Source organism: Leuresthes tenuis, unplaced genomic scaffold (genome assembly GCF_036924035.1).
Source record: "Leuresthes tenuis unplaced genomic scaffold, fLeuTen1.0.hap1 SCAF_21, whole genome shotgun sequence".
Classification (NCBI taxonomy): Eukaryota; Metazoa; Chordata; class Actinopteri; order Atheriniformes; family Atherinopsidae; genus Leuresthes; species Leuresthes tenuis.
The window spans coordinates 6,760,622-6,784,824 of NW_027325375.1; the positions used below are offsets into that span (position 1 = coordinate 6,760,622).

At 42.2% G+C, this 24,203-nt stretch overlaps 30 non-coding genes across 30 annotated transcripts; all 30 read left to right on the top strand.

Moving 5' to 3' along the window:
- Window positions 1–127: 127 nt before the first annotated feature.
- On the top strand, window positions 128–199 carry trnah-gug (transfer RNA histidin (anticodon GUG)). The gene has a single exon. It is a non-coding gene; the product is annotated as a tRNA-His (tRNA).
- A 411-nt stretch (window positions 200–610) lies between these two features.
- On the top strand, window positions 611–699 carry trnay-gua (transfer RNA tyrosine (anticodon GUA)). Its single transcript is given in 2 exon segments — window positions 611–647; window positions 664–699. It is a non-coding gene; the product is annotated as a tRNA-Tyr (tRNA).
- Window positions 700–813: 114 nt separating this feature from the next.
- Window positions 814–886, top strand: trnar-acg (transfer RNA arginine (anticodon ACG)). The gene has a single exon. It is a non-coding gene; the product is annotated as a tRNA-Arg (tRNA).
- A 1,144-nt stretch (window positions 887–2,030) lies between these two features.
- Window positions 2,031–2,102, top strand: trnah-gug (transfer RNA histidin (anticodon GUG)). Its single transcript has one exon. It is a non-coding gene; the product is annotated as a tRNA-His (tRNA).
- A 411-nt stretch (window positions 2,103–2,513) lies between these two features.
- Window positions 2,514–2,602, top strand: trnay-gua (transfer RNA tyrosine (anticodon GUA)). Its single transcript is given in 2 exon segments — window positions 2,514–2,550; window positions 2,567–2,602. It is a non-coding gene; the product is annotated as a tRNA-Tyr (tRNA).
- Window positions 2,603–2,716: 114 nt separating this feature from the next.
- On the top strand, window positions 2,717–2,789 carry trnar-acg (transfer RNA arginine (anticodon ACG)). Its single transcript has one exon. It is a non-coding gene; the product is annotated as a tRNA-Arg (tRNA).
- A 1,129-nt stretch (window positions 2,790–3,918) lies between these two features.
- trnah-gug (transfer RNA histidin (anticodon GUG)) lies at window positions 3,919–3,990 on the top strand. Its single transcript has one exon. It is a non-coding gene; the product is annotated as a tRNA-His (tRNA).
- A 411-nt stretch (window positions 3,991–4,401) lies between these two features.
- Window positions 4,402–4,490, top strand: trnay-gua (transfer RNA tyrosine (anticodon GUA)). Its single transcript is given in 2 exon segments — window positions 4,402–4,438; window positions 4,455–4,490. It is a non-coding gene; the product is annotated as a tRNA-Tyr (tRNA).
- A 114-nt stretch (window positions 4,491–4,604) lies between these two features.
- On the top strand, window positions 4,605–4,677 carry trnar-acg (transfer RNA arginine (anticodon ACG)). Its single transcript has one exon. It is a non-coding gene; the product is annotated as a tRNA-Arg (tRNA).
- Window positions 4,678–5,844: 1,167 nt separating this feature from the next.
- trnay-gua (transfer RNA tyrosine (anticodon GUA)) lies at window positions 5,845–5,933 on the top strand. The gene is given in 2 exon segments: window positions 5,845–5,881; window positions 5,898–5,933. It is a non-coding gene; the product is annotated as a tRNA-Tyr (tRNA).
- Window positions 5,934–6,047: 114 nt separating this feature from the next.
- trnar-acg (transfer RNA arginine (anticodon ACG)) lies at window positions 6,048–6,120 on the top strand. The gene has a single exon. It is a non-coding gene; the product is annotated as a tRNA-Arg (tRNA).
- Window positions 6,121–7,244: 1,124 nt separating this feature from the next.
- Window positions 7,245–7,316, top strand: trnah-gug (transfer RNA histidin (anticodon GUG)). The gene has a single exon. It is a non-coding gene; the product is annotated as a tRNA-His (tRNA).
- Window positions 7,317–7,727: 411 nt separating this feature from the next.
- trnay-gua (transfer RNA tyrosine (anticodon GUA)) lies at window positions 7,728–7,816 on the top strand. Its single transcript is given in 2 exon segments — window positions 7,728–7,764; window positions 7,781–7,816. It is a non-coding gene; the product is annotated as a tRNA-Tyr (tRNA).
- A 114-nt stretch (window positions 7,817–7,930) lies between these two features.
- Window positions 7,931–8,003, top strand: trnar-acg (transfer RNA arginine (anticodon ACG)). The gene has a single exon. It is a non-coding gene; the product is annotated as a tRNA-Arg (tRNA).
- Window positions 8,004–10,831: 2,828 nt separating this feature from the next.
- On the top strand, window positions 10,832–10,920 carry trnay-gua (transfer RNA tyrosine (anticodon GUA)). The gene is given in 2 exon segments: window positions 10,832–10,868; window positions 10,885–10,920. It is a non-coding gene; the product is annotated as a tRNA-Tyr (tRNA).
- Window positions 10,921–11,034: 114 nt separating this feature from the next.
- Window positions 11,035–11,107, top strand: trnac-aca (transfer RNA cysteine (anticodon ACA)). Its single transcript has one exon. It is a non-coding gene; the product is annotated as a tRNA-Cys (tRNA).
- Window positions 11,108–11,797: 690 nt separating this feature from the next.
- trnah-gug (transfer RNA histidin (anticodon GUG)) lies at window positions 11,798–11,869 on the top strand. The gene has a single exon. It is a non-coding gene; the product is annotated as a tRNA-His (tRNA).
- Window positions 11,870–12,280: 411 nt separating this feature from the next.
- On the top strand, window positions 12,281–12,369 carry trnay-gua (transfer RNA tyrosine (anticodon GUA)). The gene is given in 2 exon segments: window positions 12,281–12,317; window positions 12,334–12,369. It is a non-coding gene; the product is annotated as a tRNA-Tyr (tRNA).
- Window positions 12,370–13,483: 1,114 nt separating this feature from the next.
- trnah-gug (transfer RNA histidin (anticodon GUG)) lies at window positions 13,484–13,555 on the top strand. Its single transcript has one exon. It is a non-coding gene; the product is annotated as a tRNA-His (tRNA).
- A 624-nt stretch (window positions 13,556–14,179) lies between these two features.
- On the top strand, window positions 14,180–14,252 carry trnar-acg (transfer RNA arginine (anticodon ACG)). Its single transcript has one exon. It is a non-coding gene; the product is annotated as a tRNA-Arg (tRNA).
- A 4,207-nt stretch (window positions 14,253–18,459) lies between these two features.
- trnay-gua (transfer RNA tyrosine (anticodon GUA)) lies at window positions 18,460–18,548 on the top strand. Its single transcript is given in 2 exon segments — window positions 18,460–18,496; window positions 18,513–18,548. It is a non-coding gene; the product is annotated as a tRNA-Tyr (tRNA).
- A 114-nt stretch (window positions 18,549–18,662) lies between these two features.
- On the top strand, window positions 18,663–18,735 carry trnar-acg (transfer RNA arginine (anticodon ACG)). Its single transcript has one exon. It is a non-coding gene; the product is annotated as a tRNA-Arg (tRNA).
- A 1,076-nt stretch (window positions 18,736–19,811) lies between these two features.
- On the top strand, window positions 19,812–19,883 carry trnah-gug (transfer RNA histidin (anticodon GUG)). The gene has a single exon. It is a non-coding gene; the product is annotated as a tRNA-His (tRNA).
- Window positions 19,884–20,294: 411 nt separating this feature from the next.
- trnay-gua (transfer RNA tyrosine (anticodon GUA)) lies at window positions 20,295–20,383 on the top strand. The gene is given in 2 exon segments: window positions 20,295–20,331; window positions 20,348–20,383. It is a non-coding gene; the product is annotated as a tRNA-Tyr (tRNA).
- A 114-nt stretch (window positions 20,384–20,497) lies between these two features.
- Window positions 20,498–20,570, top strand: trnar-acg (transfer RNA arginine (anticodon ACG)). The gene has a single exon. It is a non-coding gene; the product is annotated as a tRNA-Arg (tRNA).
- Window positions 20,571–21,910: 1,340 nt separating this feature from the next.
- On the top strand, window positions 21,911–21,999 carry trnay-gua (transfer RNA tyrosine (anticodon GUA)). The gene is given in 2 exon segments: window positions 21,911–21,947; window positions 21,964–21,999. It is a non-coding gene; the product is annotated as a tRNA-Tyr (tRNA).
- A 114-nt stretch (window positions 22,000–22,113) lies between these two features.
- On the top strand, window positions 22,114–22,186 carry trnar-acg (transfer RNA arginine (anticodon ACG)). The gene has a single exon. It is a non-coding gene; the product is annotated as a tRNA-Arg (tRNA).
- A 1,109-nt stretch (window positions 22,187–23,295) lies between these two features.
- Window positions 23,296–23,367, top strand: trnah-gug (transfer RNA histidin (anticodon GUG)). Its single transcript has one exon. It is a non-coding gene; the product is annotated as a tRNA-His (tRNA).
- Window positions 23,368–23,778: 411 nt separating this feature from the next.
- Window positions 23,779–23,867, top strand: trnay-gua (transfer RNA tyrosine (anticodon GUA)). Its single transcript is given in 2 exon segments — window positions 23,779–23,815; window positions 23,832–23,867. It is a non-coding gene; the product is annotated as a tRNA-Tyr (tRNA).
- Window positions 23,868–23,981: 114 nt separating this feature from the next.
- On the top strand, window positions 23,982–24,054 carry trnar-acg (transfer RNA arginine (anticodon ACG)). Its single transcript has one exon. It is a non-coding gene; the product is annotated as a tRNA-Arg (tRNA).
- The last annotated feature ends 149 nt before the right edge of the window (window positions 24,055–24,203 follow it).

The window sequence follows — 24,203 nt, forward strand, 5'->3', positions numbered from 1 at the left end:
TGCAGATTGAAGTTTAATCCCGAAGGAAACTGCTGTGCAACAGTTATGGATCAAGGGGGAAAGTACTAAATAAAATAAAATAGACAAATAAGATAAAATAAAGCTAACCACACACAACTGAAAACCTGCCGTGATCGTATAGTGGTTAGTACTCTGCGTTGTGGTCGCAGCAACCCCGGTTCGAATCCGGGTCACGGCAAACCTAGGTAGAAATGTATTTTTGCATTGCTGAAAAAAGTTGCCACTTTGAGCTTGAACGTCTTCATCTTTTTGGGAATTTCTGTCTAAAGGCATCTGTCCCACATCAAACGCCTGAAAGTATCAACATCTGTGTTGGACCAAGTGGAGACTTACCCATATAGATGCCAGATATGTTTTGTAACGACTAAATGCATGTTAGAAACTGATGCTGGTTTTATCTGAAACGCATCCGAAACTGATGGTTTCTCATCACTTTTTGCATTTATTTAACTGATAAACAGGCCAAGCCCCTTGGTCCTTTCCATAACTCATTTGGTACAGCACAGAACTGCAGGTGTCCCAGGACACTTAGCTAAAGCCTCATTACTTGCATTCCTACAGCTGATGACAAGAACCTCGGCCGTCGCTCCCTTCGATAGCTCAGTTGGTAGAGCGGAGGACTGTAGGTGCCCAACACCAGTTATCCTTAGGTCGCTGGTTCAATTCCGGCTCGAAGGATGGGTTGAGCTTATGTGTACAGAGACTCTGAAGGCCTACTCCTGTAAACCTTTAAAAGCTGTTGGAAGGGCCCTTTCTGGGGAAACTCTGCCACACTCCTTTTGCTTTCATGAAGGGCTAGTGGCGCAATGGATAACGCGTCTGAGTACGGATCAGAAGATTCTAGGTTCAACTCCTAGCTAGCTCGGCATGCAAGCTTCAGCTTCTGATGTTTCTCAGCTCTCCCACTGCTGCAGAACAGGAAACCTTTAAAACTTCTTCTCTCTACTCCCTGAGTATCCCAGCACACTTATGCCCCAAAGATGCCACACACCGTCTTATCTTGCAGCACCAAAAGGAAAGTTCCTCTTCCGCTTTGTCTTTCCTGTCAATGATTTTGCTCCAAACACAAAAAAACATACATCGAAGCCACATGCAGCAGAGCTAGATATACTATCCTTGGGATTTGAAGGTGTTTTCAATCACATAATTGGGGAAAAGATGCAAAATTCAAGATTCAAGAGGCTGTATTTATCCCGAAGGAAACTGCTGTGCAACAGTTATGGAACAAGGGGGAAAGTACAAAACAAAACAAAACAAAACAAAACAAAACAAAACAAAACAAAACAAAACAAAACAAAACAAAACAAAACAAAACAAAACAAAACAAAACAAAACAAAACAAAACAAAACAAAACAATAAAATAAAGCTAACCACACACAACAGAAAGCAGCAACCTGCCGTGATCATATAGTGGTTAGTATTCTGCGTTGTGGTCGCAGCAACCCCTGTTAGAATTCGGGTCATGGCAAACCGAGGTAGAATTGCAGTTTATAGTAACAGTTATGGAACAAGGGGGAAAGTACTAAATAAAATAAAATAGAAAAATAAGATAAAATAAAGCTAACCGCGGAAAGCAGATACCTGCCGTGATCGTATAGTGGTTAGTACTCTGCGTTGTGGTCGCAGGAACCCTGGTTAGAATTTGGGTCATGGCAAACCTAGGTAGAAATGCAGTTTGTAGTTTAATCCCGAAGGAAACTGCTGTGCAACAGTTATGGAACAAGGAGGAAAGTACTAAATAAAATGAAATAGACAAATAAGATCAAATAAAGCTAACCGCAGAAAGCAGCAACCTGCCGTGATCGTATAGTGGTTAGTACTCTGCGTTGTGGTCGCAGGAACCCCGGTTAGAATTCGGGTCATGGCAAACCTAGGTAGAAATGCAGATTGAAGTTTAATCCCGAAGGAAACTGCTGTGCAACAGTTATGGATCAAGGGGGAAAGTACTAAATAAAATAAAATAGACAAATAAGATAAAATAAAGCTAACCACACACAACTGAAAACCTGCCGTGATCGTATAGTGGTTAGTACTCTGCGTTGTGGTCGCAGCAACCCCGGTTCGAATCCGGGTCACGGCAAACCTAGGTAGAAATGTATTTTTGCATTGCTGAAAAAAGTTGCCACTTTGAGCTTGAACGTCTTCATCTTTTTGGGAATTTCTGTCTAAAGGCATCTGTCCCACATCAAACGCCTGAAAGTATCAACATCTGTGTTGGACCAAGTGGAGACTTACCCATATAGATGCCAGATATGTTTTGTAACGACTAAATGCATGTTAGAAACTGATGCTGGTTTTATCTGAAACGCATCCGAAACTGATGGTTTCTCATCACTTTTTGCATTTATTTAACTGATAAACAGGCCAAGCCCCTTGGTCCTTTCCATAACTCATTTGGTACAGCACAGAACTGCAGGTGTCCCAGGACACTTAGCTAAAGCCTCATTACTTGCATTCCTACAGCTGATGACAAGAACCTCGGCCGTCGCTCCCTTCGATAGCTCAGTTGGTAGAGCGGAGGACTGTAGGTGCCCAACACCAGTTATCCTTAGGTCGCTGGTTCAATTCCGGCTCGAAGGATGGGTTGAGCTTATGTGTACAGAGACTCTGAAGGCCTACTCCTGTAAACCTTTAAAAGCTGTTGGAAGGGCCCTTTCTGGGGAAACTCTGCCACACTCCTTTTGCTTTCATGAAGGGCTAGTGGCGCAATGGATAACGCGTCTGAGTACGGATCAGAAGATTCTAGGTTCAACTCCTAGCTAGCTCGGCATGCAAGCTTCAGCTTCTGATGTTTCTCAGCTCTCCCACTGCTGCAGAACAGGAAACCTTTAAAACTTCTTCTCTCTACTCCCTGAGTATCCCAGCACACTTATGCCCCAAAGATGCCACACACCGTCTTATCTTGCAGCACCAAAAGGAAAGTTCCTCTTCCGCTTTGTCTTTCCTGTCAATGATTTTGCTCCAAACACAAAAAAACATACATCGAAGCCACATGCAGCAGAGCTAGATATACTATCCTTGGGATTTGAAGGTGTTTTCAATCACATAATTGGGGAAAAGATGCAAAATTCAAGATTCAAGAGGCTGTATTTATCCCGAAGGAAACTGCTGTGCAACAGTTATGGAACAAGGGGGAAAGTACAAAACAAAACAAAACAAAACAAAACAAAACAAAACAAAACAAAACAAAACAAAACAAAACAAAACAAAACAAAACAAAACAAAACAAAACAAAACAAAACAATAAAATAAAGCTAACCACACACAACAGAAAGCAGCAACCTGCCGTGATCATATAGTGGTTAGTATTCTGCGTTGTGGTCGCAGCAACCCCTGTTAGAATTCGGGTCATGGCAAACCGAGGTAGAATTGCAGTTTATAGTAACAGTTATGGAACAAGGGGGAAAGTACTAAATAAAATAAAATAGAAAAATAAGATAAAATAAAGCTAAACGCGGAAAGCAGATACCTGCCGTGATCGTATAGTGGTTAGTACTCTGCGTTGTGGTCGCAGGAACCCTGGTTAGAATTTGGGTCATGGCAAACCTAGGTAGAAATGCAGTTTGTAGTTTAATCCCGAAGGAAACTGCTGTGCAACAGTTATGGAACAAGGAGGAAAGTACTAAATAAAATGAAATAGACAAATAAGATCAAATAAAGCTAACCGCAGAAAGCAGCAACCTGCCGTGATCGTATAGTGGTTAGTACTCTGCGTTGTGGTCGCAGGAACCCCGGTTAGAATTCGGGTCATGGCAAACCTAGGTAGAAATGCAGATTGAAGTTTAATCCCGAAGGAAACTGCTGTGCAACAGTTATGGATCAAGGGGGAAAGTACTAAATAAAATAAAATAGACAAATAAGATGAAATAAAGCTAACCACACACAACTGAAAACCTGCCGTGATCGTATAGTGGTTAGTACTCTGCGTTGTGGTCGCAGCAACCCCGGTTCGAATCCGGGTCACGGCAAACCTAGGTAGAAATGTATTTTTGCATTGCTGAAAAAAGTTGCCACTTTGAGCTTGAACGTCTCCATCTTTTTGGGAATTTCTGTCTAAAGGCATCTGTCCCACATCAAACGCCTGAAAGTATCAACATCTGTGTTGGACCAAGTGGAGACTTACCCATATAGATGCCAGATATGTTTTGTAACGACTAAATGCATGTTAGAAACTGATGCTGGTTTTATCTGAAACGCATCCGAAACTGATGGTTTCTCATCACTTTTTGCATTTATTTAACTGATAAACAGGCCAAGCCCCTGGCTCCTTTCCATAACTCATTTGGTACAGCACAGAACTGCAGGTGTCCCAGGACACTTAGCTAAAGCCTCATTACTTGCATTCCTACAGCTGATGACAAGAACCTCTGCCGTCGCTCCCTTCGATAACTCAGTTGGTAGAGCGGAGGACTGTAGGTGCCCAACACCAGTTATCCTTAGGTCGCTGGTTCAATTCCGGCTCGAAGGATGGGTCGAGCTTATGTGTACAGAGACTCTGAAGGCCTACTCCTGTAAACCTTTAAAAGCTGTTGGAAGGGCCCTTTTTGGGGAAACTCTGCCACACTCCTTTTGCTTTCATGAAGGGCTAGTGGCGCAATGGATAACGCGTCTGAGTACGGATCAGAAGATTCTAGGTTCAACTCCTAGCTAGCTCGGCATGCAAGCTTCAGCTTCTGATGTTTCTCAGCTCTCCCACTGCTGCAGAACAGGAAACCTTTAAAACTTCTTCTCTCTACTCCCTGAGTATCCCAGCACACTTATGCCCCAAAGATGCCACACACCGTCTTATCTTGCAGCACCAAAAGGAAAGTTCCTCTTCCGCTTTGTCTTTCCTGTCAATGATTTTGCTCCAAACACAAAAAAACATACATCGAAGCCACATGCAGCAGAGCTAGATATACTATCCTTGGGATTTGAAGGTGTTTTCAATCACATAATTGGGGAAAAGATGCAAAATTCAAGATTCAAGAGGCTGTATTTATCCCGAAGGAAACTGCTGTGCAACAGTTATGGAACAAGGGGGAAAGTACAAAACAAAACAAAACAAAACAAAACAAAACAAAACAAAACAAAACAAAACAAAACAAAACAAAACAAAACAAAACAAAACAGTAAAATAAAGCTAACCACACACAACAGAAAGCAGTAACCTGCCGTGATCATATAGTGGTTAGTATTCTGCGTTGTGGTCGCAGCAACCCTGGTTAGAATTCGGGTCATGGCAAACCGAGGTAGAATTGCAGTTTGTAGTAACAGTTATGGAACAAGGGGGAAAGTACTAAATAAAATAAAATAGAAAAATAAGATAAAATAAAGCTAACCGCGGAAAGCAGCAACCTGCCGTGATCGAATAGTGGTTAGTACTCTGCGTTGTGGTCGCAGCAACCCCGGTTCGAATCCGAGTCACGGCAAACCTAGGTAGAAATGTATTTTTGCATTGCTGAAAAAAGTTGCCACTTTGAGCTTGAACGTCTCCATCTTTTTGGGAATTTCTGTCTAAAGGCATCTGTCCCACATCAAACGCCTGAAAGTATCAACATCTGTGTTGGACCAAGTGGAGACTTACCCATATAGATGCCAGATATGTTTTGTAACGACTAAATGCATGTTAGAAACTGATGCTGGTTTTATCTGAAACGCATCCGAAACTGATGGTTTCTCATCACTTTTTGCATTTATTTAACTGATAAACAGGCCAAGCCCCTGGCTCCTTTCCATAACTCATTTGGTACAGCACAGAACTGCAGGTGTCCCAGGACACTTAGCTAAGGCCTCATTACTTGCATTACTACAGCTGATGACAAGAACCTCTGCCGACGCTCCCTTCGATAGCTCAGTTGGTAGAGCGGAGGACTGTAGGTGCCCAACACCAGTTATCCTTAGGTCGCTGGTTCAATTCCGGCTCGAAGGATGGGTCGAGCTTATGTGTACAGAGACTCTGAAGGCCTACTCCTGTAAACCTTTAAAAGCTGTTGGAAGGGCCCTTTTTGGGGAAACTCTGCCACACTCCTTTTGCTTTCATGAAGGGCTAGTGGCGCAATGGATAACGCGTCTGAGTACGGATCAGAAGATTCTAGGTTCAACTCCTAGCTAGCTCGGCATGCAAGCTTCAGCTTCTGATGTTTCTCAGCTCTCCCACTGCTGCAGAACAGGAAACCTTTAAAACTTCTTCTCTCTACTCCCTGAGTATCCCAGCACACTTATGCCCCAAAGATGCCACACACCGTCTTATCTTGCAGCACCAAAAGGAAAGTTCCTCTTCCGCTTTGTCTTTCCTGTCAATGATTTTGCTCCAAACACAAAAAAACATACATCGAAGCCACATGCAGCAGAGCTAGATATACTATCCTTGGGATTTGAAGGTGTTTTCAATCACATAATTGGGGAAAAGATGCAAAATTCAAGATTCAAGAGGCTGTATTTATCCCGAAGGAAACTGCTGTGCAACAGTTATGGAACAAGGGGGAAAGTACAAAACAAAACAAAACAAAACAAAACAAAACAAAACAAAACAAAACAAAACAAAACAAAACAAAACAAAACAAAACAAAACAAAACAAAACAAAACAATAAAATAAAGCTAACCACACACAACAGAAAGCAGCAACCTGCCGTGATCATATAGTGGTTAGTATTCTGCGTTGTGGTCGCAGCAACCCCTGTTAGAATTCGGGTCATGGCAAACCGAGGTAGAATTGCAGTTTATAGTAACAGTTATGGAACAAGGGGGAAAGTACTAAATAAAATAAAATAGAAAAATAAGATAAAATAAAGCTAACCGCGGAAAGCAGATACCTGCCGTGATCGTATAGTGGTTAGTACTCTGCGTTGTGGTCGCAGGAACCCTGGTTAGAATTTGGGTCATGGCAAACCTAGGTAGAAATGCAGTTTGTAGTTTAATCCCGAAGGAAACTGCTGTGCAACAGTTATGGAACAAGGAGGAAAGTACTAAATAAAATGAAATAGACAAATAAGATCAAATAAAGCTAACCGCAGAAAGCAGCAACCTGCCGTGATCGTATAGTGGTTAGTACTCTGCGTTGTGGTCGCAGGAACCCCGGTTAGAATTCGGGTCATGGCAAACCTAGGTAGAAATGCAGATTGAAGTTTAATCCCGAAGGAAACTGCTGTGCAACAGTTATGGATCAAGGGGGAAAGTACTAAATAAAATAAAATAGACAAATAAGATAAAATAAAGCTAACCACACACAACTGAAAACCTGCCGTGATCGTATAGTGGTTAGTACTCTGCGTTGTGGTCGCAGCAACCCCGGTTCGAATCCGGGTCACGGCAAACCTAGGTAGAAATGTATTTTTGAATTGCTGAAAAATGTTGCCACTTTGAGCTTGAACGTCTCCATCTTTTTGGGAATTTCTGTCTAAAGGCATCTGTCCCACATCAAACGCCTGAAAGTATCAACATCTGTGTTGGACCAAGTGGAGACTTACCCATATAGATGCCAGATATGTTTTGTAACGACTAAATGCATGTTAGAAACTGATGCTGGTTTTATCTGAAACGCATCCGAAACTGATGGTTTCTCATCACTTTTTGCATTTATTTAACTGATAAACAGGCCAAGCCCCTGGCTCCTTTCCATAACTCATTTGGTACAGCACAGAACTGCAGGTGTCCCAGGACACTTAGCTAAAGCCTCATTACTTGCATTCCTACAGCTGATGACAAGAACCTCTGCCGTCGCTCCCTTCGATAGCTCAGTTGGTAGAGCGGAGGACTGTAGGTGCCCAACACCAGTTATCCTTAGGTCGCTGGTTCAATTCCGGCTCGAAGGATGGGTCGAGCTAATGTGTACAGAGACTCTGAAGGCCTACTCCTGTAAACCTTTAAAAGCTGTTGGAAGGGCCCTTTTTGGGGAAACTCTGCCACACTCCTTTTGCTTTCATGAAGGGCTAGTGGCGCAATGGATAACGCGTCTGAGTACGGATCAGAAGATTCTAGGTTCAACTCCTAGCTAGCTCGGCATGCAAGCTTCAGCTTCTGATGTTTCTCAGCTCTCCCACTGCTGCAGAACAGGAAACCTTTAAAACTTCTTCTCTCTACTCCCTGAGTATCCCAGCACACTTATGCCCCAAAGATGCCACACACCGTCTTATCTTGCAGCACCAAAAGGAAAGTTCCTCTTCCGCTTTGTCTTTCCTGTCAATGATTTTGCTCCAAACACAAAAAAACATACATCGAAGCCACATGCAGCAGAGCTAGATATACTATCCTTGGGATTTGAAGGTGTTTTCAATCACATAATTGGGGAAAAGATGCAAAATTCAAGATTCAAGAGGCTGTATTTATCCCGAAGGAAACTGCTGTGCAACAGTTATGGAACAAGGGGGAAAGTACAAAACAAAACAAAACAAAACAAAACAAAACAAAACAAAACAAAACAAAACAAAACAAAACAAAACAAAACAAAACAAAACAAAACAAAACAAAACAAAACAAAACAAAACAAAACAGTAAAATAAAGCTAACCACACACAACAGAAAGCAGTAACCTGCCGTGATCATATAGTGGTTAGTATTCTGCGTTGTGGTCGCAGCAACCCTGGTTAGAATTCGGGTCATGGCAAACCGAGGTAGAATTGCAGTTTGTAGTAACAGTTATGGAACAAGGGGGAAAGTACTAAATAAAATAAAATAGAAAAATAAGATAAAATAAAGCTAACCGCGGAAAGCAGCAACCTGCCGTGATCGTATAGTGGTTAGTACTCTGCGTTGTGGTCGCAGGAACCCCGGTTAGAATTCGGGTCATGGCAAACCTAGGTAGAAATGCAGATTGAAGTTTAATCCCGAAGGAAACTGCTGTGCAACAGTTATGGATCAAGGGGGAAAGTACTAAATAAAATAAAATAGACAAATAAGATAAAATAAAGCTAACCACACACAACTGAAAACCTGCCGTGATCGTATAGTGGTTAGTACTCTGCGTTGTGGTCGCAGCAACCCCGGTTCGAATCCGAGTCACGGCAAACCTAGGTAGAAATGTATTTTTGCATTGCTGAAAAAAGTTGCCACTTTGAGCTTGAACGTCTCCATCTTTTTGGGAATTTCTGTCTAAAGGCATCTGTCCCACATCAAACGCCTGAAAGTATCAACATCTGTGTTGGACCAAGTGGAGACTTACCCATATAGATGCCAGATATGTTTTGTAACGACTAAATGCATGTTAGAAACTGATGCTGGTTTTATCTGAAACGCATCCGAAACTGATGGTTTCTCATCACTTTTTGCATTTATTTAACTGATAAACAGGCCAAGCCCCTGGCTCCTTTCCATAACTCATTTGGTACAGCACAGAACTGCAGGTGTCCAAGGACACTTAGCTAAAGCCTCATTACTTGCATTACTACAGGTGATGACAAGAACCTCTGCCGACGCTCCCTTCGATAGCTCAGTTGGTAGAGCGGAGGACTGTAGGTGCCCAACACCAGTTATCCTTAGGTCGCTTGTTCAATTCCGCCTCAAAGGATGGGTCGAGCTTATGTGTACAGAGACTCTGAAGGCCTACTCCTGTAAACCTTTAAAAGCTGTTGGAAGGGCCCTTTTTGGGGAAACTCTGCCACACTCCTTTTGCTTTCATGAAGGGCTAGTGGCGCAATGGATAAAGCGTCTGAGTACGGATCAGAAGATTCTAGGTTCAACTCCTAGCTAGCTCGGCATGCAAGCTTCAGCTTCTGATGTTTCTCAGCTCTCCCACTGCTGCAGAACAGGAAACCTTTAAAACTTCTTCTCTCTACTCCCTGAGTATCCCAGCACACTTATGCCCCAAAGATGCCACACACCGTCTTATCTTGCAGCACCAAAAGGAAAGTTCCTCTTCCGCTTTGTCTTTCCTGTCAATGATTTTGCTCCAAACACAAAAAAACATACATCGAAGCCACATGCAGCAGAGCTAGATATACTATCCTTGGGATTTGAAGGTGTTTTCAATCACATAATTGGGGAAAAGATGCAAAATTCAAGATTCAAGAGGCTGTATTTATCCCGAAGGAAACTGCTGTGCAACAGTTATGGAACAAGGGGGAAAGTACAAAACAAAACAAAACAAAACAAAACAAAACAAAACAAAACAAAACAATAAAATAAAATAAAGCTAACCACACACAACAGAAAGCAGCAACCTGCCGTGATCATATAGTGGTTAGTATTCTGCGTTGTGGTCGCAGCAACCCCTGTTAGAATTCGGGTCATGGCAAACCGAGGTAGAATTGCAGTTTATAGTAACAGTTATGGAACAAGGGGGAAAGTACTAAATAAAATAAAATAGAAAAATAAGATAAAATAAAGCTAACCGCGGAAAGCAGATACCTGCCGTGATCGTATAGTGGTTAGTACTCTGCGTTGTGGTCGCAGCAACCCCGGTTTGAATCCGAGTCACGGCAAACCTAGGTAGAAATGTATTTTTGCATTGCTGAAAAAAGTTGCCACTTTGAGCTTGAACGTCTCCATCTTTTTGGGAATTTCTGTCTAAAGGCATCTGTCCCACATCAAACGCCTGAAAGTATCAACATCTGTGTTGGACCAAGTGGAGACTTACCCATATAGATGCCAGATATGTTTTGTAACGACTAAATGCATGTTAGAAACTGATGCTGGTTTTATCTGAAACGCATCCGAAACTGATGGTTTCTCATCACTTTTTGCATTTATTTAACTGATAAACAGGCCAAGCCCCTGGCTCCTTTCCATAACTCATTTGGTACAGCACAGAACTGCAGGTGTCCCAGGACACTTAGCTAAAGCCTCATTACTTGCATTCCTACAGCTGATGACAAGAACCTCTGCCGACGCTCCCTTCGATAGCTCAGTTGGTAGAGCGGAGGACTGTAGGTGCCCAACACCAGTTATCCTTAGGTCGCTGGTTCAATTCCGGCTCGAAGGATGGGTCGAGCTTATGTGTACAGAGACTCTGAAGGCCTACTCCTGTAAACCTTTAAAAGCTGTTGGAAGGGCCCTTTTTGGGGAAACTCTGCCACACTCCTTTTGCTTTCATGAAGGGCTAGTGGCGCAATGGATAACGCGTCTGAGTACAGATCAGAAGATTCTAGGTTCAACTCCTAGCTAGCTCGGCATGCAAGCTTCAGCTTCTGATGTTTCTCAGCTCTCCCACTGCTGCAGAACAGGAAACCTTTAAAACTTCTTCTCTCTACTCCCTGAGTATCCCAGCACACTTATGCCCCAAAGATGCCACACACCGTCTTATCTTGCAGCACCAAAAGGAAAGTTCCTCTTCCGCTTTGTCTTTCCTGTCAATGATTTTGCTCCAAACACAAAAAAACATACATCGAAGCCACATGCAGCAGAGCTAGATATACTATCCTTGGGATTTGAAGGTGTTTTCAATCACATAATTGGGGAAAAGATGCAAAATTCAAGATTCAAGAGGCTGTATTTATCCCGAAGGAAACTGCTGTGCAACAGTTATGGAACAAGGGGGAAAGTACAAAACAAAACAAAACAAAACAAAACAAAACAAAACAAAACAAAACAAAACAAAACAAAACAAAACAAAACAAAACAAAACAAAACAATAAAATAAAGCTAACCACACACAACAGAAAGCAGCAACCTGCCGTGATCATATAGTGGTTAGTATTCTGCGTTGTGGTCGCAGCAACCCCTGTTAGAATTCGGGTCATGGCAAACCGAGGTAGAATTGCAGTTTATAGTAACAGTTATGGAACAAGGGGGAAAGTACTAAATAAAATAAAATAGACAAATAAGATAAAATAAAGCTAACCACACACAACTGAAAACCTGCCGTGATCGTATAGTGGTTAGTACTCTGCGTTGTGGTCGCAGCAACCCCGGTTCGAATCCGGGTCACGGCAAACCTAGGTAGAAATGTATTTTTGCATTGCTGAAAAAAGTTACCACTTTGAGCTTGAACGTCTCCATCTTTTTGGGAATTTCTGTCTAAAGGCATCTGTCCCACATCAAACGCCTGAAAGTATCAACATCTGTGTTGGACCAAGTGGAGACTTACCCATATAGATGCCAGATATGTTTTGTAACGACTAAATGCATGTTAGAAACTGATGCTGGTTTTATCTGAAACGCATCCGAAACTGATGGTTTCTCATCACTTTTTGCATTTATTTAACTGATAAACAGGCCAAGCCCCTGGCTCCTTTCCATAACTCATTTGGTACAGCACAGAACTGCAGGTGTCCCAGGACACTTAGCTAAAGCCTCATTACTTGCATTCCTACAGCTGATGACAAGAACCTCTGCCGACGCTCCCTTCGATAGCTCAGTTGGTAGAGCGGAGGACTGTAGGTGCCCAACACCAGTTATCCTTAGGTCGCTGGTTCAATTCCGGCTCGAAGGATGGGTCGAGCTTATGTGTACAGAGACTCTGAAGGCCTACTCCTGTAAACCTTTAAAAGCTGTTGGAAGGGCCCTTTTTGGGGAAACTCTGCCACACTCCTTTTGCTTTCATGAAGGGCTAGTGGCGCAATGGATAATGCGTCTGAGTACGGATCAGAAGATTCTAGGTTCAACTCCTAGCTAGCTCAGCATGCAAGTTTCAGCTTCTGATGTTTCTCAGCTCTCCCACTGCTGTGGAACAGGAAACCTTTAAAACTTCTTCTCTCTACTCCCTGAGTATCCCAGCACACTTATGCCCCAAAGATGCCACACACCGTCTTATCTTGCAGCACCAAAAGGAAAGTTCCTCTTCCGCTTTGTCTTTCCTGTCAATGATTTTGCTCCAAACACAAAAAAACATACATCGAAGCCACATGCAGCAGAGCTAGATATACTATCCTTGGGATTTGAAGGTGTTTTCAATCACATAATTGGGGAAAAGATGCAAAATTCAAGATTCAAGAGGCTGTATTTATCCCGAAGGAAACTGCTGTGCAACAGTTATGGAACAAGGGGGAAAGTACAAAACAAAACAAACCAAAACAAAACAAAACAAAACAAAACAAAACAAAACAAAACAAAACAAAACAAAACAAAACAAAACAAAACAAAACAAAACAAAACAAAACAAAACAATAAAATAAAGCTAACCACACACAACAGAAAGCAGTAACCTGCCGTGATCATATAGTGGTTAGTATTCTGCGTTGTGGTCGCAGCAACCCTGGTTAGAATTCGGGTCATGGCAAACCGAGGTAGAATTGCAGTTTGTAGTAACAGTTATGGAACAAGGGGGAAAGTACTAAATAAAATAAAATAGAAAAATAAGATAAAATAAAGCTAACCGCGGAAAGCAGCAACCTGCCGTGATCGTATAGTGGTTAGTACTCTGCGTTGTGGTCGCAGGAACCCCGGTTAGAATTCGGGTCATGGCAAACCTAGGTAGAAATGCAGATTGAAGTTTAATCCCGAAGGAAACTGCTGTGCAACAGTTATGGATCAAGGGGGAAAGTACTAAATAAAATAAAATAGACAAATAAGATAAAATAAAGCTAACCACACACAACTGAAAACCTGCCGTGATCGTATAGTGGTTAGTACTCTGCGTTGTGGTCGCAGCAACCCCGGTTCGAATCCGGGTCACGGCAAACCTAGGTAGAAATATATTTTTGCATTGCTGAAAAAAGTTGCCACTTTGAGCTTGAACGTCTCCATCTTTTTGGGAATTTCTGTCTAAAGGCATCTGTCCCACATCAAACGCCTGAAAGTATCAACATCTGTGTTGGACCAAGTGGAGACTTACCCATATAGATGCCAGATATGTTTTGTAACGACTAAATGCATGTTAGAAACTGATGCTGGTTTTATCTGAAACGCATCCGAAACTGATGGTTTCTCATCACTTTTTGCATTTATTTAACTGATAAACAGGCCAAGCCCCTGGCTCCTTTCCATAACTCATTTGGTACAGCACAGAACTGCAGGTGTCCCAGGACACTTAGCTAAAGCCTCATTACTTGCATTCCTACAGCTGATGACAAGAACCTCTGCCGACGCTCCCTTCGATAGCTCAGTTGGTAGAGCGGAGGACTGTAGGTGCCCAACACCAGTTATCCACCAGTTAACACCAGTCGCTGGTTCAATTCCGGCTCGAAGGATGGGTCGAGCTTATGTGTACAGAGACTCTGAAGGCCTACTCCTGTAAACCTTTAAAAGCTGTTGGAAGGGCCCTTTTTGGGGAAACTCTGCCACACTCCTTTTGCTTTCATGAAGGGCTAGTGGCGCAATGGATAACGCGTCTGAGTACGGATCAGAAGATTCTAGGTTCAACTCCTAGCTAGCTCGGCATGCAAGCTTCAGCTTCTGATGTTTCTCAGCTCTCCCACTGCTGCAGAACAGGAAACCTTTAAAACTTCTTCTCTCTACTCCCTGAGTATCCCAGCACACTTATGCCCCAAAGATGCCACACACCGTCTTATCTTGCAGCACCAAAAGGAAAGTTCCTCTTCCGCTTTGTCTTTCCTGTCAATGATTTTGCTCCAAACACAAAAAAACATACATCGAAGCCACATGCAGCAGAGCTAGATATACTATCCTTGGGATTTGAAGGTATTTTCAATCACATAATTGGGGAAAAGATGCAAAATTCAAGATTCAAGAGGCTGTATTTATCCCGAAGGAAACTGCTGTGCAACAGTTATGGAACAAGGGGGAAAGTACAAAACAAAACAAACCAAACCAAAACAAAACAAAACAAAACAAAACAAAACAAAACAAAACAAAACAAAACAAAACAAAACAAAACAAAACAAAACAAAACAAAACAAAACAAAACAAAACAAAACAAAACAAAACAATAAAATAAAGCTAACCACACACAACAGAAAGCAGCAACCTGCCGTGATCATATAGTGGTTAGTATTCTGCGTTGTGGTCGCAGCAACCCCTGTTAGAATTCGGGTCATGGCAAACCGAGGTAGAATTGCAGTTTATAGTAACAGTTATGGAACAAGGGGGAAAGTACTAAATAAAATAAAATAGAAAAATAAGATCAAATAAAGCTAACCGCGGAAAGCAGATACCTGCCGTGATCGTATAGTGGTTAGTACTCTGCGTTGTGGTCGCAGGAACCCTGGTTAGAATTTGGGTCATGGCAAACCTAGGTAGAAATGCAGTTTGTAGTTTAATCCCGAAGGAAACTGCTGTGCAACAGTTATGGAACAAGGGGGAAAGTACAAAACAAAACAAAACAAAACAATAAAATAAAGCTAACCACACACAACAGAAAGCAGTAACCTGCCGTGATCATATAGTGGTTAGTATTCTGCGTTGTGGTCGCAGCAACCCTGGTTAGAATTCGAGTCATGGCAAACCGAGGTAGAATTGCAGTTTGTAGTAACAGTTATGGAACAAGGGGAAAAGTACTAAATAAAATAAAATAGAAAAATAAGATAAAATAAAGCTAACCGCGGAAAGCAGCAACCTGCCGTGATCGTATAGTGGTTAGTACTCAGCGTTGTGGTCGCAGGAACCCCGGTTAGAATTTGGGTCATGGCAAACCTAGGTAGAAATGCAGATTGAAGTTTAATCCCGAAGGAAACTGCTGTGCAACAGTTATGGATCAAGGGGGAAAGTACTAAATAAAATAAAATAGACAAATAAGATAAAATAAAGCTAACCACACACAACTGAAAACCTGCCGTGATCGTATAGTGGTTAGTTCTCTGCGTTGTGGTCGCAGCAACCCCGGTTCGTATCCGAGTCACGGCAAACCTAGGTAGAAATGTATTTTTGCATTGCTGAAAAAAGTTGCCACTTTGAGCTTGAACGTCTCCATCTTTTTGGGAATTTCTGTCTAAAGGCATCTGTCCCACATCAAACGCCTGAAAGTATCAACATCTGTGTTGGACGAAGTGGAGACTTACCCATATAAGTTTCATTTCATTTTCAGCACTGTTGCCAGACTGACAAAGACTCCGAGCTCTGTTGAGCCATGTATTCCTTTAACTCTCAGCAGTGATGATTTCATGAGATTCTTCATCAATAAAATTGTTTCTATCAGAGAGAAGATTAATGGAATCCTTCCCATTATTATCACTGATGTATCATCAAGTAGAGCAGCTTTAGAAGTATCTTTCGAACCTGAATTGTATTTAGACAGCTTCTGTCCAGTTGATCTTTCTGAGCTAACAACAGCAATAGTCTCTTCTAAACCATCAACCCAATCCCAACCAGACTGTTCAAGGAGGTTTTCCCCTTAATTGACACTTCCATATTGGATTTGATCAATCGGTCTTTGTTGATAGGATATGTACCTCAGACTTTTAAGGTTGCTGTAATTAAACCTTTACTTAAAAAACCTACTCTTGATTCAGAAGTGTTGGCTAATTATCGACCTATATCCAATCTCCCTTTTTTGTCCAAAGTTCTTGAAAAAATAGTTGCAGTTCAACTTTGTGATCATTTACATAGAAATAATCTGTTTGAAGAGTTTCAGTCAGGATTCAGAGTGCATCATAGCACAGAAACGGCACTGGTGAAAGTTACCAATGATCTCCTGTTAGCTTCTGATAGCGGACTTGTTTCTGTGCTTGTCCTGTTGGATCTCAGTGCTGCATTTGATACGATCGATCACAGCATTCTGTTACAGAGACTTGAACATGTTATTGGGATTAAAGGAACTGCATTAGGCTGGTTTAAGTCATATTTATCTGATAGATTCCAGTTTGTTCTTGTAAATGAGGAATCTTCCTCACACGTTGGAGTAAGTCATGGAGTTCCTCAGGGTTCTGTGCTTGGACCGATTCTTTTTACTTTATACATGCTTCCATTAGGTAACATTATCAGACAGCATGGCATAAATTTCCATTGTTATGCTGATGATACTCAGCTGTACTTATCTATGAAACCAGATGAAACCTACAGGTTGGTCAGGCTACAAGCCTGTCTTAAAGACATAAAGACCTGGATGACTCAGAACTGTCTGCTTTTAAATTCAGACAAAACTGAAGTTGTTCTCTTTGGACCTGAGCGCTTCAGGGAGAAATTGTCTAGTTATATAGTTACTCTAGATGGTATTTCCTTGGCTTCTAGTTCTACAGTGAGGAACCTTGGAGTTATTTTTGACCAGAATTTATCATTTGACGCACATATAAAACTGGTTTCTAGGACTGCCTTCTTTCACCTTCGTAATATTGCCAAAATCAGGAACATCCTGTCTCAAGGTGATGCAGAGAAACTAGTTCATGCATTTGTTACTTCAAGATTGGACTACTGTAATTCCTTATTATTGGGCTGTCCCACATATTCTCTGAAAAGCCTCCAGCTGATCCAAAATGCTGCAGCCAGAGTTCTGATGAGAACTAACAGGAGAGATCATGTTTCTCCAGTTTTAGCTTCTCTTCATTGGCTCCCTGTTAAATTCAGAATAGAATTTAAGATTCTTCTCCTCACATATAAAGCTCTTACTGACCGAACTCCATCATATCTTAAAGATCTCATTGTACAATATTTTCCTAACAGAGCACTTCGCTCCCAAACTGCAGGTTTACTTGTTGTTCCCAGAGTTTCTAAAAGTAGAATGGGAGGTAGAGCCTTCAGTTATCAGGCCCCTCTCTTGTGGAATAAGCTGCCAGTAAATGTCCGGGAAGCAGACACCCTTTCCACTTTTAAGATTAGGCTTAAAACTTTTCTTTTCGATAAAGCTTATAGTTAGGGATGGCTCAGGTAATCCTGAAACATCCCATAGTTAAGCTGCTATAGGCTTAGACTGCTGGGGGACCTCATCTGTCACACCTTTCCTCACTTTGCTCTCTTTTTCCCCCTGTTTAATTTCAAAATTGATTTTATGTACATGTGACATTATTGTGGTTATTAACCTATGTTTCCCTGTTCCAACAGATATCCTTTGAATGGCGTTATGGTGTTTTTCCCCCCTCTTTTCCCTCTTTTCTGTCTTCTCAAACCCCAGCTGGTCGAGGCGGATGGCCACCCTTCCTGAGTCTGGTTCTGCCAGAGGTTTCTTCCTGTTAAAAGGGAGTCGTTCCTTTCCACAGTTGCCACAGGCACGCTCAGGACGGGAGATTGGACTGAAGACACATTTCGGTGCAATCTGTTGGTTTCCTTAGCTAGGATATTAATTTTTTTAATTAGCTCTATATGAATTAATTGGATTATGATTACAATGAATTGAATTCCAATTGGCTTGAATTGGACTATATTACTTAAGTGCCTTGAGATGACAATTGTTGTAATCTGGCGCTATATAAATAAAATTGAATTGAATTGAATTGAATTGAATATAGATGCCAGATATGTTTTGTAACGACTAAATGCATGTTAGAAACTGATGCTGGTTTTATCTGAAACGCATCCGAAACTGATGGTTTCTCATCACTTTTTGCATTTATTTAACTGATAAACAGGCCAAGCCCCTGGCTCCTTTCCATAACTCATTTGGTACAGCACAGAACTGCAGGTGTCCCAGGACACTTAGCTAAAGCCTCATTACTTGCATTCCTACAGCTGATGACAAGAACCTCTGCCGACGCTCCCTTCGATAGCTCAGTTGGTAGAGCGGAGGACTGTAGGTGCCCAACACCAGTTATCCTTAGGTCGCTGGTTCAATTCCGGCTCGAAGGATGGGTCGAGCTTATGTGTACAGAGACTCTGAAGGCCTACTCCTGTAAACCTTTAAAAGCTGTTGGAAGGGCCCTTTTTGGGGAAACTCTGCCACACTCCTTTTGCTTTCATGAAGGGCTAGTGGCGCAATGGATAACGCGTCTGAGTACGGATCAGAAGATTCTAGGTTCAACTCCTAGCTAGCTCGGCATGCAAGCTTCAGCTTCTGATGTTTCTCAGCTCTCCCACTGCTGCAGAACAGGAAACCTTTAAAACTTCTTCTCTCTACTCCCTGAGTATCCCAGCACACTTATGCCCCAAAGATGCCACACACCGTCTTATCTTGCAGCACCAAAAGGAAAGTTCCTCTTCCGCTTTGTCTTTCCTGTCAATGATTTTGCTCCAAACACAAAAAAACATACATCGAAGCCACATGCAGCAGAGCTAGATATACTATCCTTGGGATTTGAAGGTGTTTTCAATCACATAATTGGGGAAAAGATGCAAAATTCAAGATTCAAGAGGCTGTATTTATCCCGAAGGAAACTGCTGTGCAACAGTTATGGAACAAGGGGGAAAGTACAAAAAAAAACAAAACAAAACTAAACAAAACAAAACAAAACAAAACAAAACAAAATAAAGCTAACCACACACAACAGAAAGCAGCAACCTGCCGTGATCATATAGTGGTTAGTATTCTGCGTTGTGGTCGCAGCAACCCCTGTTAGAATTCGGGTCATGGCAAACCGAGGTAGAATTGCAGTTTATAGTAACAGTTATGGAACAAGGGGGAAAGTACTAAATAAAATAAAATAGAAAAATAAGATAAAATAAAGCTAACCGCGGAAAGCAGATACCTGCCGTGATCGTATAGTGGTTAGTACTCTGCGTTGTGGTCGCAGGAACCCTGGTTAGAATTCGTGTCATGGCAAACCTAGGTAGAAATGCAGTTTGTAGTTTAATCCCGAAGGAAACTGCTGTGCAACAGTTATGGAACAAGGAGGAAAGTACTAAATAAAATGAAATAGACAAATAAGATCAAATAAAGCTAACCGCAGAAAGCAGCAACCTGCCGTGATCGTATAGTGGTTAGTACTCTGCGTTGTGGTCGCAGGAACCCCGGTTAGAATTCGGGTCATGGCAAACCTAGGTAGAAATGCAGTTTGAAGTTTAATCCCGAAGGAAACTGCTGTGCAACAGTTATGGATCAAGGGGGAAAGTACTAAATAAAATAAAATAGACAAATAAGATAAAATAAAGCTAACCACACACAACTGAAAACCTGCCGTGATCGTATAGTGGTTAGTACTCTGCGTTGTGGTCGCAGCAACCCCGGTTCGAATCCGGGTCACGGCAAACCTAGGTAGAAATGTATTTTTGCATTGCTGAAAAAAGTTGCCACTTTGAGCTTGAACGTCTCCATCTTTTTGGGAATTTCTGTCTAAAGGCATCTGTCCCACATCAAACGCCTGAAAGTATCAACATCTGTGTTGGACCAAGTGGAGACTTACCCATATAGATGCCAGATATGTTTTGTAACGACTAAATGCATGTTAGAAACTGATGCTGGTTTTATCTGAAACGCATCCGAAACTGATGGTTTCTCATCACTTTTTGCATTTATTTAACTGATAAACAGGCCAAGCCCCTGGCTCCTTTCCATAACTCATTTGGTACAGCACAGAACTGCAGGTGTCCCAGGACACTTAGCTAAAGCCTCATTACTTGCATTCCTACAGCTGATGACAAGAACCTCTGCCGTCGCTCCCTTCGATAACTCAGTTGGTAGAGCGGAGGACTGTAGGTGCCCAACACCAGTTATCCTTAGGTCGCTGGTTCAATTCCGGCTCGAAGGATGGGTCGAGCTTATGTGTACAGAGACTCTGAAGGCCTACTCCTGTAAACCTTTAAAAGCTGTTGGAAGGGCCCTTTTTGGGGAAACTCTGCCACACTCCTTTTGCTTTCATGAAGGGCTAGTGGCGCAATGGATAACGCGTCTGAGTACGGATCAGAAGATTCTAGGTTCAACTCCTAGCTAGCTCGGCATGCAAGCTTCAGCTTCTGATGTTTCTCAGCTCTCCCACTGCTGCAGAACAGGAAACCTTTAAAACTTCTTCTCTCTACTCCCTGAGTATCCCAGCACACTTATGCCCCAAAGATGCCACACACCGTCTTATCTTGCAGCACCAAAAGGAAAGTTCCTCTTCCGCTTTGTCTTTCCTGTCAATGATTTTGCTCCAAACACAAAAAAACATACATCGAAGCCACATGCAGCAGAGCTAGATATACTATCCTTGGGATTTGAAGGTGTTTTCAATCACATAATTGGGGAAAAGATGCAAAATTCAAGATTCAAGAGGCTGTATTTATCCCGAAGGAAACTGCTGTGCAACAGTTATGGAACAAGGGGGAAAGTACAAAACAAAACAAAACAAAACAAAACAAAACAAAACAAAACAGTAAAATAAAGCTAACCACACACAACAGAAAGCAGTAACCTGCCGTGATCATATAGTGGTTAGTATTCTGCGTTGTGGTCGCAGCAACCCTGGTTAGAATTCGGGTCATGGCAAACCGAGGTAGAATTGCAGTTTGTAGTAACAGTTATGGAACAAGGGGGAAAGTACTAAATAAAATAAAATAGAAAAATAAGATAAAATAAAGCTAACCGCGGAAAGCAGCAACCTGCCGTGATCGTATAGTGGTTAGTACTCTGCGTTGTGGTCGCAGGAACCCCGGTTAGAATTCGGGTCATGGCAAACCTAGGTAGAAATGCAGATTGAAGTTTAATCCCGAAGGAAACTGCTGTGCAACAGTTATGGATCAAGGGGGAAAGTACTAAATAAAATAAAATAGACAAATAAGATAAAATAAAGCTAACCACACACAACTGAAAACCTGCCGTGATCGTATAGTGGTTAGTACTCTGCGTTGTGGTCGCAGCAACCCCGGTTCGAATCCGAGTCACGGCAAACCTAGGTAGAAATGTATTTTTGCATTGCTGAAAAAAGTTGCCACTTTGAGCTTGAACGTCTCCATCTTTTTGGGAATTTCTGTCTAAAGGCATCTGTCCCACATCAAACGCCTGAAAGTATCAACATCTGTGTTGGACCAAGTGGAGACTTACCCATATAGATGCCAGATATGTTTTGTAACGACTAAATGCATGTTAGAAACTGATGCTGGTTTTATCTGAAACGCATCCGAAACTGATGGTTTCTCATCACTTTTTGCATTTATTTAACTGATAAACAGGCCAAGCCCCTGGCTCCTTTCCATAACTCATTTGGTACAGCACAGAACTGCAGGTGTCCCAGAACACTTAGCTAAAGCCTCATTACTTGCATTACTACAGCTGATGACAAGAACCTCTGCCGACGCTCCCTTCGATAGCTCAGTTGGTAGAGCGGAGGACTGTAGGTGCCCAACACCAGTTATCCTTAGGTCGCTGGTTCAATTCCGGCTCGAAGGATGGGTCGAGCTTATGTGTACAGAGACTCTGAAGGCCTACTCCTGTAAACCTTTAAAAGCTGTTGGAAGGGCCCTTTTTGGGGAAACTCTGCCACACTCCTTTTGCTTTCATGAAGGGCTAGTGGCGCAATGGATAACGCGTCTGAGTACGGATCAGAAGATTCTAGGTTCAACTCCTAGCTAGCTCGGCATGCAAGCTTCAGCTTCTGATGTTTCTCAGCTCTCCCACTGCTGCAGAACAGGAAACCTTTAAAACTTCTTCTCTCTACTCCCTGAGTATCCCAGCACACTTATGCCCCAAAGATGCCACACACCGTCTTATCTTGCAGCACCAAAAGGAAAGTTCCTCTTCCGCTTTGTCTTTCCTGTCAATGATTTTGCTCCAAACACAAAAAAACATACATCGAAGCCACATGCAGCAGAGCTAGATATACTATCCTTGGGATTTGAAGGTGTTTTCAATCACATAATTGGGGAAAAGATGCAAAATTCAAGATTCAAGAGGCTGTATTTATCCCGAAGGAAACTGCTGTGCAACAGTTATGGAACAAGGGGGAAAGTACAAAACAAAACAAAACAAAACAAAACAAAACAAAACAAAACAAAACAAAACAAAACAAAACAAAACAAAACAAAACAAAACAATAAAATAAAGCTAACCACACACAACAGAAAGCAGTAACCTGCCGTGATCATATAGTGGTTAGTATTCTGCGTTGTGGTCGCAGCAACCCCTGTTAGAATTCGGGTCATGGCAAACCGAGGTAGAATTGCAGTTTATAGTAACAGTTATGGAACAAGGGGGAAAGTACTAAATAAAATAAAATAGAAAAATAAGATAAAATAAAGCTAACCGCGGAAAGCAGATACCTGCCGTGATCGTATAGTGGTTAGTACTCTGCGTTGTGGTCGCAGGAACCCTGGTTAGAATTTGGGTCATGGCAAACCTAGGTAGAAATGCAGTTTGTAGTTTAATCCCGAAGGAAACTGCTGTGCAACAGTTATGGAACAAGGAGGAAAGTACTAAATAAAATGAAATAGACAAATAAGATCAAATAAAGCTAACCGCAGAAAGCAGCAACCTGCCGTGATCGTATAGTGGTTAGTACTCTGCGTTGTGGTCGCAGGAACCCCGGTTAGAATTCGGGTCATGGCAAACCTAGGTAGAAATGCAGATTGAAGTTTAATCCCGAAGGAAACTGCTGTGCAACAGTTATGGATCAAGGGGGAAAGTACTAAATAAAATAAAATAGACAAATAAGATAAAATAAAGCTAACCACACACAACTGAAAACCTGCCGTGATCGTATAGTGGTTAGTACTCTGCGTTGTGGTCGCAGCAACCCCGGTTCGAATCCGGGTCACGGCAAACCTAGGTAGAAATGTATTTTTGCATTGCTGAAAAAAGTTGCCACTTTGAGCTTGAACGTCTTCATCTTTTTGGGAATTTCTGTCTAAAGGCATCTGTCCCACATCAAACGCCTGAAAGTATCAACATCTGTGTTGGACCAAGTGGAGACTTACCCATATAGATGCCAGATATGTTTTGTAACGACTAAATGCATGTTAGAAACTGATGCTGGTTTTATCTGAAACGCATCCGAAACTGATGGTTTCTCATCACTTTTTGCATTTATTTAACTGATAAACAGGCCAAGCCCCTGGCTCCTTTCCATAACTCATTTGGTACAGCACAGAACTGCAGGTGTCCCAGGACACTTAGCTAAAGCCTCATTACTTGCATTCCTACAGCTGATGACAAGAACCTCTGCCGACGCTCCCTTCGATAGCTCAGTTGGTAGAGCGGAGGACTGTAGGTGCCCAACACCAGTTATCCTTAGGTCGCTGGTTCAATTCCGGCTCGAAGGATGGGTCGAGCTTATGTGTACAGAGACTCTGAAGGCCTACTCCTGTAAACCTTTAAAAGCTGTTGGAAGGGCCCTTTTTGGGGAAACTCTGCCACACTCCTTTTGCTTTCATGAAGGGCTAGTGGCGCAATGGATAACGCGTCTGAGTACGGATCAGAAGATTCTAGGTTCAACTCCTAGCTAGCTCGGCATGCAAGCTTCAGCTTCTGATGTTTCTCAGCTCTCCCACTGCTGCAGAACAGGAAACCTTTAAAACTTCTTCTCTCTACTCCCTGAGTATCCCAGCACACTTATGCCCCAAAGATGCCACACACTGAGAAACTTCAATCTGCATTTC